A 12514-nucleotide genomic window follows, 5' to 3' on the forward strand; every position below is an offset into this window, starting at 1 on the left:
TGTTTCACGTGGGTGTACAGGGTACTTGCTAAAAGCCTAAAAGCGCTAACCATTGTGGTGTAATGCTTATTTGAACAAGTACTCCTACATGTACTTACTACACTCCATTGTTTGTGTCATGCAATTGCTTCACCTCCTATTTTGATCAACCAGCCATGATTCATCTTTGGTTAGATGGTGATATTAAAGAGGGAAGAAACCCGTGTGGCTTCCTGTTTGTTTTGCACTAAGCAGGAGAAGCAACCTGGCAGCCTATGTATCTGCCAATCGTCTTATACATGCCAGGTGTCCTTGCATTTCATCTTTTTCCTTTTGGTTATCCTTTCATGGTAACCTGCAGTGCATGTAGTTCATAATAGGTGCGTATTATGTCTTGGGTGAGCTGGTTTCCTCTCTCATTTGTAATGGATAGAAAAAAGGGCTATTGGCTAACTGACAAACTCGAAAACTATAATTTGAGGTACAGGAGGGACACTTATGCATATGAATTTTATGACAATATGAGTCTCATTAAATTTAGGATGTATAATGCCTATTTTTCTTTTAAATTAGAACCATGAACTTTTAAATCATTTCAAGTGACATCTTCAATAATCTCTATTAACTAAGAGTACTAGAAAACCTATCTAAAGTTCATATATATATATATATATAATTGTTTTTACATTTTTGATTGTGTTTTTATTTTATTTTATTTTTTCTTTTATTGGACCTTGTTTCTACCGTTGCAAAAGTAACTAAAAATTTATACAAGAATGCCATATTTCTAATCAATTTTTTCCTCATATAAATTTTAGAAAACTGATATCAAAACTTCATTATACTTAAATAATTAATGAACCACTTAAAATAGTTAATATGTATTTATTTATCACATTACGAGTACTTTTAATTACATAGAAAAAATACTACAATGTTGGTTATATATAGCATATCACTAAAAGATGTTGAGAAATCTAAATGGTTATGACTAATTTTAGTGAACTCACAAATTTTTTTTTTCATGACTTTTGAGTCAATTGTTATCAAAACGAGTAAACATTCTAAATCCATTATTATTATTATAAATAAAAACATTTTTTTTGAGTGAGAATAAAAATATATGCACTTATTCCATTAGTTAATTCAATGAACTAATACTATAATGTAAATACAAATTTTATTGAGGAGTAAGCCTAAATAAAGAAAATCTCAAAGAATGCGTCGTCACACAGCAGAACCTCATACTTTCTCGCATGAAATCTTTGTTTTTATATATAGATTGATTAGTATTATTATTATTATAACACTAACAAGTTAACATCAAATACTAGTATTATTGTTAATATCTATTGGATGATTCCCTCAAAATATATTGGAGGAATGTTTTATAGGTGACAATACGCACACAAGGACTTAGAAAACTTTGCAACTTGAATGAAAATGTCATGTTCAAATGACAAAATGAGGGAGCCTTCAAGTAGAAGAATCGCATATAGCATTTCTCTTTAATTTTTAGTATCATTATGTATTATTTACAGAATAAGAGAATAAATGAAATGAAGTGGACAAAAACAAGAAATATTTTAACAACAATAAAAAAGAAACAATAGCGATGATACAAATATGTCACTGCCCTCTTGCAGTAATTGCAATTACCCATGAAATGATAAAAATTGTACCTGAAATGTCTTTATCACGAATATTAGTACTGCTTATTACCTTCACCATAGAATTAGACGCCCATGACCAGTGAGGTCAAACTATTTCACACATGATGGTAAAATTATTTCACCCATAAAAGTTGAAAGACATAATTACACCCCTCTTCTTTGAGGTTTTAAGAAATGATATCCCATCTCAAACTTAAAAATATCGTTAAACAATTGTTTGACTAAATTCTATTAAATTGATGTTAAAAATATTGTGCAATAACCTACCTTTTGCAGCTTTGCTTAAGGATAGGTTTCCAAAATTATCCTTACTTTCAAAATTAAAATTGCTTGTTTTAAAATTTTAATTATAGAGTATTTTAAAATATTAAGTATGACTTTTGCATCTCTTTTTTCCCCCCTTTTTTCAATGTGGTGAGAAGAGATTTGTTGTTGTAAATCTTTTGATGCTTGATAAACTTTGTATTTTAATTCTAAATTTATCAATAATGTTTTTACTAATAATGGTTAAACTTTGATAAAAATGGATTTGATAGAAATTTAAAATATTTCATTACTAATATAAAAGTAGTGGAAAATGTTTTTTTTTTTTTTTCTAACCTTAAAGAGAGATGAGTGTTTTTATCCTTCAGGTTTAGGATAAAGTGTCATTCCCCAAGAGAGAGAGGAGTATATTTACCCCAAGTTGAAAAGAAAGGCATATTAAATATATTTCAACTAGTCTCTCAAGCATTAAAGTATATTTAGAATAATTGTATCATTCGACAATAGGGTAGAATGGACCAAAAGCAAAAGCAAAAGCACATAAATTAAAAGATTGACAACAAGAAATTTCATTAATCAAAATCAATAGCTACTCACATACCTACTAAGAGCATTCATAGGAAAGGAGTTAAAAATTATAACTTCTAGCAACTTAAAAAGCAATTTTATTTATTTTAACAACTCATTTTACGAAACACCCAACAACAAAACATCTATATTTTTAGCAACTCATCTAAAATAATGATAAACAACCACCACAAAATCCAAATCAACAGCAACAACCATATTTAGCTTAAAGAGAGAACAAGAGAGAGACATATTTTCAGCCATAGCTTAAGAAATTGAAAGAAAAAAAAAAAGAAATGAAGGAAGAGGGAGGCAGAGATTTGGGGAAGAAGAAATGAGAAGCTTGGAGAAGAAAAAGAGAAAAAAAGAGAGAGAAACGAGTTGGCAGAGAAGAAAGAGAGAAAACTGAAAAAGAGAGAAAAAAAGGGGGAAATTATGGTAAACCCACATGTGGTTTGTCCCGTTTTCACTTTACATACTCGTGGTTTAAAACTTAACACTTTGTCCACTTGTATTTAGCTTCGTTTGATCTTTGTTACCCACCTTTGGCTTTTCTGTTAAAAAAACAACTTTTACCACAAAAACATAACATAACACGAATAAAAAAGTTAGGGTTTGAATTTTTTGAAAGAGCTTGTGCTAATATCGACACTTGGACATTCATAAAAATTAACGGAAATAAGAAATCTGTTACGAAAAACCCCATAAAGATTTTCTGATGACTCCACCAAATATATTTTTCGGTGTGCCCCTACATCTTATGGATGGTCAACAATAACTTGGACCATATCTACCAAAGGAGCATCAAGTTCAAAGCGAACCAGCTTGCCATTTTTTACCAAAAAAAAAAAAAAGAAAAAAAGAAAAGAAAAAGAACCCACTTGCCATTGTCACAAAGTGCATATATTTGATCATTAAAATGTGCAACATCCATGAATTTCAAATTCTCTGGATTGGCAACAACATCCCACTCACCTTCTCCTCTTCTATTCAAAGTAGCTCCTAGTCTCACTCTAGTAAAAGCCAAACTATTCAGAGGGTCAAAAATTGCGATGACAAGGAATGTTGACTCATCAGAAGGGTCTTTTAGAAGATTGAATTTGTGTACAAGGCAAACCCACTCTTCTCGAGGAGCCAGTCTTTGAATTTGTGGAAGATTAATTCGATTTCTTGTTATAAGGTGCACAAGTTGGGTTACATAACTAGGGCCCAAGGTTACAACCCAGCCATGTTGAGATCCCCAAATATGTTTTCCGCGGACTTCAGATAGTTGTAATCGATGATGATTGTTGTCATAGAGGCTAAATAAAGTTTGAATGTTAGTTAATAGTGGCTCAGAAAGCATTAGCGCAGGAAGAGGAAGCTGAGGTCCTCTACTAATGCTCGAACTTGCAGATCGCCAATCTTGGCTAACCCCTATAGTAGCTATATAATTTTTGAAAGTAGTCATTCAATTTAAATTCCACAAGCAAGATCTGGGGGGAGATGGGACCAGTCAATGGAGTTTGATGACTCTGAATTGGTAATTCAACTTTTACAAAAACAAACACAATGGACAACGTCATTAAGGAACGTGGAGGTAGGGATATGTCTGAGATCAGAGTTGTCGGTTTGGAAGAAGAAGAGGAGGAGGGAGATGAGAAGGCGGTGTATGGTTTTTGTTGTTGGATGTCGAGGATGACTACAACACCTTCTCATGATGATGATGTTGATCATGGTCGTTGGTTGATCTGAGAAGATGAGTATCATCACTGTACTCTTCTTCTCCTACAATTCCATAACCCAAGTTCTTTCAAAAAATTCAAACCATAACTTTTTTTATTTGTGTTATGTTATGTTTTGGTGGTAAAAGTTATTTTTTAATGGAAAGGCCAAAGTGGATAACAGAGACCAAGCGGAGCTAAACACAAGTGAGCAAAGTGTTAAGTTTTAAACCACGAGTAGGCAAAGTGAAAATGGCCCAAACCACAGGTAGATTTATTGTAATTTTTTCAAAAAAATATAATTTAAAGAGGAGGGGAGAGAGAAAGACATAAAATAATATATATATATATATATATATATATATATATATATATATATATATATAAGTTTTGAGCTATAGTGGCCTGTTATCTTTGACTACCCATTGTAGCTCAATTGATTTTTTTTATTTATAGATATAACAACTTATAGCAACTTTGTTGTAGCTTGCATCTTAGTGTTTTCGTTGCTAAAATAGCATTACGGCAATTATCCCTCCTTTATTGTGAGTGCTCTAATAAAATTAAACAAACTAGTTAGCAAAAACAACAACAAACAAATTAATCAAATAGTAAAAAGTTAGTAATGTTGATGACAAGGGAAAAATACACCATGTTAGGAATACACGAGTCCTCTCTCCTCGTCATCAACATTACTAATTTTTTACTATTTGATTTGCCCATTGTTGTTTTTGCTAGTTAGTTTGTTTAACTTTTATTAGTAGGTATGTGAGTAGCTATTGATTTTGATTAATGAAATTTCTTGTTGTCAATTTTTTAATTTATGTGCTTTTGCTTTTGGTCTATTCTACCCTGTTGTCAAATGATATAATTGTTCTAAATGTATTTTAATGCTTGAGAGGCCAGTTGAAATATATTTAAGAATGGACCAAAAGCAAAAGCACATATCTTAGTGTTTTTGTTGCTAAAATAACATTATAGCAATTATCCCTCCTTTATTGTGAGTGCTCTAATAAAATTTAAACAAACTAGTTAGCAAAAACAACAACGGGTAAATCAAATAGTAAAAAGTTAGTAATGTTGATGACAAGGGAAAAATACACCATGTTAGGAATACATGAGTCCCCTCTCCTCGTCATCAACATTACTAATTTTTTACTATTTGATTTGCCCGTTGTTGTTTTTGCTAGTTAGTTTGTTTAACTTTTATTAGTAGGTATGTGAGTAGCTATTGATTTTGATTAATGAAATTTCTTGTTGTCAATCTTTTAATTTATGTGCTTTTGTTTTTGGTCCATTCTTAAATATATTTCAACTAGCCTCTCAAGCATTAAAATACATTTAGAATAATTGTATCATTCGACAACAGTGTAGAATGGACCAAAAGCAAAAGCACATAAATTAAAAGATTGACAACAAGAAATTTCATTAATCAAAATCAATAGCTACTCACATACCTACTAATAAAAGTTAAACAAACTAGCTAGCAAAAACAACGGGCAAATCAAATAGTAAAATATTAATATTGATGACGAGGAAAAAATACACCATGTTAGGAATACACGAGTTCTCTTTCTCACATGAGGGTGGATCTCACACTGTGAGAGAGGACTTATGCACCCTATGTATGATATATATCTCCACGAAAAAACTCTAAGGAGTTGATTCCATATTTATACTTTGGTTGGTAGTACTTCCTGCATCTCTACTACTGCCATTACTGTCTACTCCTTCACTTCCTTGGCTGCCGTTACTTCCTCCCTCTCTATCATTGCTACTACCACTAGTTTTGTTACCTCCTCCATCAACCACAACAAGAGTCATGCAGAGATTTTCTTTGTCAGCAACTCAGAAAGACCTAATTTGGACCACAGTATTAATCTTCAGATCGTTTGCTGCGACCACGTTGTTCCAATTTGACCTCAGAACATATGAGGAGCTTTTCTTCCTGATTTCTTGGGCATGTCCCATTGCCTTAAACCATCGTATAGACCGTATTAGATGGCTCCATGAATTGCACTCCAATGGGCTTTTGCTGATCAAGAGCTTCTCTCTGTCTCTCTCAAGAAATCTGGATTGATTTTGCTTAAAGGCATGAATACCTTATTTTTATCTCGTTTCACATCAGACTCATAAAGGGATTTTTGAATGACAAAAACTTCCTGGGTTCCATGCATCTCTCTAATGCGATTCCTGATATCCTCAAGTAGGTCTGGTGGTGATGGTGGCACATGCAGCTTGGCTTTCCTCCTCCTCTTTGGTGGCTGTGGTTTTTCATTGTTCTTGCTAACACTGGTGTCTGTACACTTAGCAGGACTCTTCAATTCCTTTCCATCAAAGATGAAACGTAGTTTCTTGATTGGCTTTGTCATAGACACTTTCCCTTCAATCAGAGTTTCAGTCTTTGATAAAATAACTGGAGTTCACCATTGGTGTTAGTATTGGGTTTGGGCGAAGCCAAACGCTGAGTCCTAGGCTTCTTGGGAGTGTTTTCTATGGCGAAACATTCAAACTTAGAACCACTGTTGAAATCTCCATGAGCTTCAGAATTTGATAAAAGAACTGGAGTTTCACCACTGGCATAAGTATCAGGTTTTAGCGAACGCTGAGTCCTAGGCTTCTTGGGAGTGTTTTCTGTTATGAAACATTCAGATTTAGAACCATTGTTGAAATCTTTTTGCAGCAAAGGCCTACGTTTGGTACTGCTAAATAGTATAAAGTCCTTTAGAACCCTTTCAGTAAGTAATTTTGTTGCATCTTCTCCTTTCTTCAAAACCTTTAAGTTGATTTTCTTTTTAAAAACCTATTTGATCTAACTCAACCCGCTGCATATATATATATATAAAATTTCATCACCCTTTAAAATTTCAGTTTATCTATTTTAGTATCCTTATAATTAGTTTTATTTTTATTTTTTATGAATTTGAAAATTTGTAATATAATTTTGGTATATTATGTTAACTACTGTGTAATTTCGTGTATATGTACGGGTACAATTAAAAACAATCATAATTATATATTTGTTTTAAAAGATATTCAAATTATATATAGTATTAGTTTACATTTTTTTAAACCATATATTTCTAAAATATATAATAGTTTCTCATATTATATATATATATATATATGATTTAGAATTTGATTGGATTTAGACTCTTCGATTTTTCACCCAATAATTCATTTGCCAAAAAATTAAAAAAAATAAATAGACACGTAGTAAAAAATTGGACTCCAATTGAAATCTAATTTAGAATTTAATTGGATTTGAGCTCTTAAATTTTTATACTCAATAATACACTTAGCACAAAATTAAAAATTAAATGAGACACTTGGGTCAAATTGAGAATCCAATTAATATCTAATTGGATGTTCTCTCAACTTTATCTATATATATATATGTGTGTGTGTGTGTGTGTGTGTGTTACTTCTTAATTTTTGTTATTGCAAAACACTTTTTTTTTTTAACGATTCATTTATTTTAGATTTTTTGGTTTTTATATTCAACAATTTCATTTGGATGAATATTTATGATGTGATCTCACATTTGATTATAAAATTAGGAAATAAAATTCTTTCTAAAAATAAATAATTTAAGACATATGACACAAAATTGGACTCTAATTTGAAATTTTAATTAAACTTTCTCTCAGTTTTGCCTTTATATATATATATATATATAGATCTTATAATTTTATTGAAAACTATAGTTAAGCAATTAATGAAAGTCTAACTTTATTTCAAAGCATGAAATATATATAATTACAACCCACCGATGCAACCTTTTTTTGAGAATCCAGACTATGAATTTTATTAATGAAAAGAGAAAACGTTAGCCATAATTGGCTATGAATACATTATTTAAATGTGGAGAAACCTCCTCCATTCATATTATTAAACCGCTATCATTTTTGGTATGTCTAGCAAAGTGATGGGCTAAAGAATTTCATTTTCTACGTACATGGGATACCCTACAGCATGGGAAGAGACCTACAAGAGCTTGAGTCTCCTCGATGAGTTGGCCATAGCACTCAAAAGATGGGTCCTCTTGTTGTAGAGCTCGGGTAATAAGTTCAGAATCACCCTCTAAAATAATGGATTGAAGATTCAGCTCTTTTGCGAACTTGATGCACGTCTAGCTAGCTGCTAACGCCTCCACCTCTGCCACTGTCTGAGGCATTGAGATTTTTTCTGCCAAAGAAGCCATGACCTGACCTGCATTGTCTCTGATGACCACTCCAATCCCAGCCTCCTTGGTCTCCTTGAACATGGCGCCATCATAGTTGACTTTAAGAAAAGGCGGTAAGGGAGGTGTACAAGTTGTTGGTGATCCATTTGAAGGGTAGTGGGGAGCCACATTTGTTGGCTGAGCTCGATAAAAATCCTGTAACATCTGATGAGCTTGCGTGAGGACCTGGTTAAGCGGAAGGGCTGTAGCTCCAGTTCTGATTTGATTTCGGCGATGCCATAGCAGCCAAGCAGTCATCGAAAAAAGCTCCAGATCCAGACCTGCTTCAATGATGTACCAAACTAGTCACTGAAAATCTAAGAATGATCTAACACGGTGAGAACTCCATACCTGATCTAAACTCCACATCCCAGCAATGCAATTGCACGACCACAGAGCATGTCTAACGCTCTCCTGCTGTTGTTTGCAATGATCACACCCACCGATGCAACCTAACCTTCTTGGTTTGTTTTCCAGTTTAATTTATATATTATTTATTTGATTTTATTCTTCTTGGGTGCGAAGAAAATGAGAGGTAAAAGTTTTGGGCCTTACATTTTATTTTGGCGGTAAGAACAAAGTTTCTCGCCAAACTAGTTTGGAAAGAAACTCTACAAACTCATCATATATCTTTATATTGAGTGTAAATTTTGAAAATCTAACCATTAGATTATATGTTCTTATTACATTCTTAATGCTTACAAAATTTCAAGAACATCAAAGATCAATTGCTATGTCATCAAATAAATGTTATAATTTCAAGTTTTTGTAATTTAAAATTGTATATAAAAAATAAGTTTATTGATCAAATAGTAAATAATATCCAATTTGAACGAAATTTGATACGTATGTTAAAAACATAAAGAACATGAAATTCAACGGTTAGATTCTCAAAATTCACACCCAAAAAAGAAATATATGAGAAGTTTGAAGAGTTTCTCTCCAAATTAGTTTGGAGAGAAACCTACAAACTCATCATATATCTTTATATTGAGTGTAAATTTTGAAAATCTAACCGTTAGATTGTATGTTCTTATTACATTCTTAATGCTTACAAAATTTCAAGAACATCAAAGATCAATTGCTATGTCATCGAATAAATGTTATAATTTCAAGTTTTTGTGATTTAAAATTGTATATAAAAAATAAGTTTATTGATCAAATAGTAAATAATATCCAATTTGAACGAAATTTGATAAGTATGTTAAAAACATAAGGAACATGAAATTCTACGGTTAGATTCTCAAAATTCACACCCAAAAAAGAAATATATGAGAAGTTTGAAGAGTTTCTCTCCAAACTAGTTTGGAGAGAAACCTACAAACTCATCATATATCTTTATATTGAGTGTAAATTTTGAAAATCTAACCGTTAGATTGTATGTTCTTATTACATTCTTAATGCTTACAAAATTTCAAGAACATCAAAGATCAATTGCTATGTCATCAAATAAATGTTATAACTTCAAGTTTTTGTGATTTAAAATTATATATAAAAAATAAGTTTGTTGATCAAATAGTAAATAATATCCAATTTGAACGAAATTTGATACATATGTTAAAAACATAAGGAACATGAAATTCTACGGTTAGATTCTCAAAATTCACACCCAAAAAAGAAATATATGAGAAGTTTGAAGAGTTTCTCTCCAAACTAGTTTGGAGAGAAACCTACAAACTCATCATATATCTTTATATTGAGTGTAAATTTTGAAAATCTAACCGTTAGATTGTATATTCTTATTACATTCTTAATGCTTGAAAAATTTCAAGAACATCAAAGATCAATTGCTATGTCATCAAATAAATGTTATAATTTCATGTTTTTGTGATTTAAAATTGTATATAAAAAATAAGTTTATTGATCAAATAGTAAATAATATTCAATTTGAATGAAATTTGATACGTATGTTAAAAACATAAGGAACATGAAATTCAACGGTTAGATTCTCAAAATTCACACCCAAAAAAGAAATATATGAGAAGTTTGAAGAGTTTCTCTCCAAACTAGTTTGGAGAGAAACCTACAAACTCATCATATATCTTTATATTGAGTGTAAATTTTGAAAATCTAACCGTTAGATTGTATGTTCTTATTACATTCTTAATGCTTACAAAATTTCAAGAACATCAAAGATCAATTGTTATGTCATCAAATAAATGTTATAACTTCAAGTTTTTGTGATTTAAAATTATATATAAAAAATAAGTTTATTGATCAAATAGTAAATAATATCCAATTTGAACGAAATTTGATACATATGTTAAAAACATAAGGAACATGAAATTCGACGGTTAGATTCTCAAAATTCACACCCAAAAAAGAAATATATGAGAAGTTTGAAGAGTTTCTCTCCAAACTAGTTTGGAGAGAAACCTACAAACTCATCATATATCTTTATATTGAGTGTAAATTTTGAAAATCTAACCGTTAGATTGTATATTCTTATTACATTCTTAATGCTTGAAAAATTTCAAGAACATCAAAGATCAATTGCTATGTCATCAAATAAATGTTATAATTTCAAGTTTTTGTGATTTAAAATTGTATATAAAAAATAAGTTTATTGATCAAATAGTAAATAATATCCAATTTAAACGAAATTTGATACGTATGTTAAAAACATAAGGAACATGAAATTCAACGGTTAGATTCTCAAAATTCACACCCAAAAAAGAAATATATGAGAAGTTTGAAGAGTTTCTCTTCAAACTAGTTTGGAGAGAAACCTACAAACTCATCATATATCTTTATATGGCTTTCTTTTATTTTTATTATCATTATGTATTACTTACACAATAGAAGAATAAATGAAATGAGGAGGACAAAAAAAGAAGAAGAATATTTTAACAACCAAAAAAGAAACAATTAATAGCACGCAAAAACTGATACAATTAATGTTATTATGCCCGATGATAAAAATTGTATTAGCAATGTCTTTACTAGAAAGATATCCATGGATAGAGATGATCAAACTGCTTCACGCATTGCTTACATCCGATGTGGTACTTAATCTGAAAATACATGCATGGTCAATATATTCAAGATAATGTCACAGTATATCATCTAATTAACTAATTGGAAAAAAAAGACTCACACAGTAAACCTTGTTGCAGGTGGGGCATAGTTAAGAACAATTGTGCATCCATACAGAAGAACTATTCATATTAATATTCAACAAAAGATCATTCAGATCATTAAAATATCCGAATAAGTTGTTTAATTGAATTGAATTTGAATAATTGTCTCATATACAAGGCGTAGAATTGAATAGAAGCAAAAGCACCTAAATTAAAAGATTATGGAAAAAGCAAAAATTTCATCAATCAATATTTAATTTTAGGAGTAGAATTAAATAGAAGCAAAAGCACATAAATTAAAAGATTAAGGAAAAAGCAAAAACTTCATTAATCAAAGTTTAATTTTTGAACAAACTTTTTAAAGTACAAGATAAATGAAAATACTGAACAAAATAACTAGTAAAAACTACGGTGGTTAATAAATCAAAGAGAAAAAAAGTAATAATCCAACATGACGAGACTTTAAGGAGTTATTCCATATTTGTACTTTGGTTGGTGGTACTTCCTGCATCACCACCGCTGCCACTGCAGCCATTGCTGTGAGCTCCTTCTATTCTTTGATTGCTGTTATTTCTTCCCTCATTAATGTCATTGCTACTGCCACTACTTTTGCTTTCTTCTCCTCCATTGAGAACAACTAAAGCCATGTAAAGTTGTTCTTGGGCACCAATTCGGAAAGACCAAACTTCGACCACATTACCACTCTTAAGTTTGTTTTCTCTGACGACGGCATTCCAATTATTTCTCAGAGCATATATGGAGTTTTTGCGCATATTCCATTTCGCTAAGATCATTGTCTCGACTTTATTAGATGGCTCAATGAATCGTACATCGATGGCGTCCTTTTCCTGATTAAGAGATTCTCTCTCGATCTCTACCTCTCTCGAGAAATCTGGATTGGTTTGGCTTACAGGCATGGACATTTTACAGTGAATTGGGTTCACATCAGAATCAAAAAGGGTTTTTCGAATGACCAAAATCTCTCTGGTTACACGCATTCCGTCAAAGCGATTCCTGATACTC

General features: G+C 31.3%; 1 pseudogene; it reads right to left on the reverse strand.

Annotated features, from left to right (window-relative positions):
- Positions 1 to 3241: 3241 nt before the first annotated feature.
- LOC142644164 (uncharacterized) lies at positions 3242 to 6010 on the reverse strand (annotated as a pseudogene).
- Between the last annotated feature and the right edge of the window lie 6504 nt (positions 6011 to 12514).

This window comes from Castanea sativa, chromosome 7 (assembly GCF_040712315.1).
Source record: "Castanea sativa cultivar Marrone di Chiusa Pesio chromosome 7, ASM4071231v1".
NCBI lineage: Eukaryota > Viridiplantae > Streptophyta > Magnoliopsida > Fagales > Fagaceae > Castanea > Castanea sativa.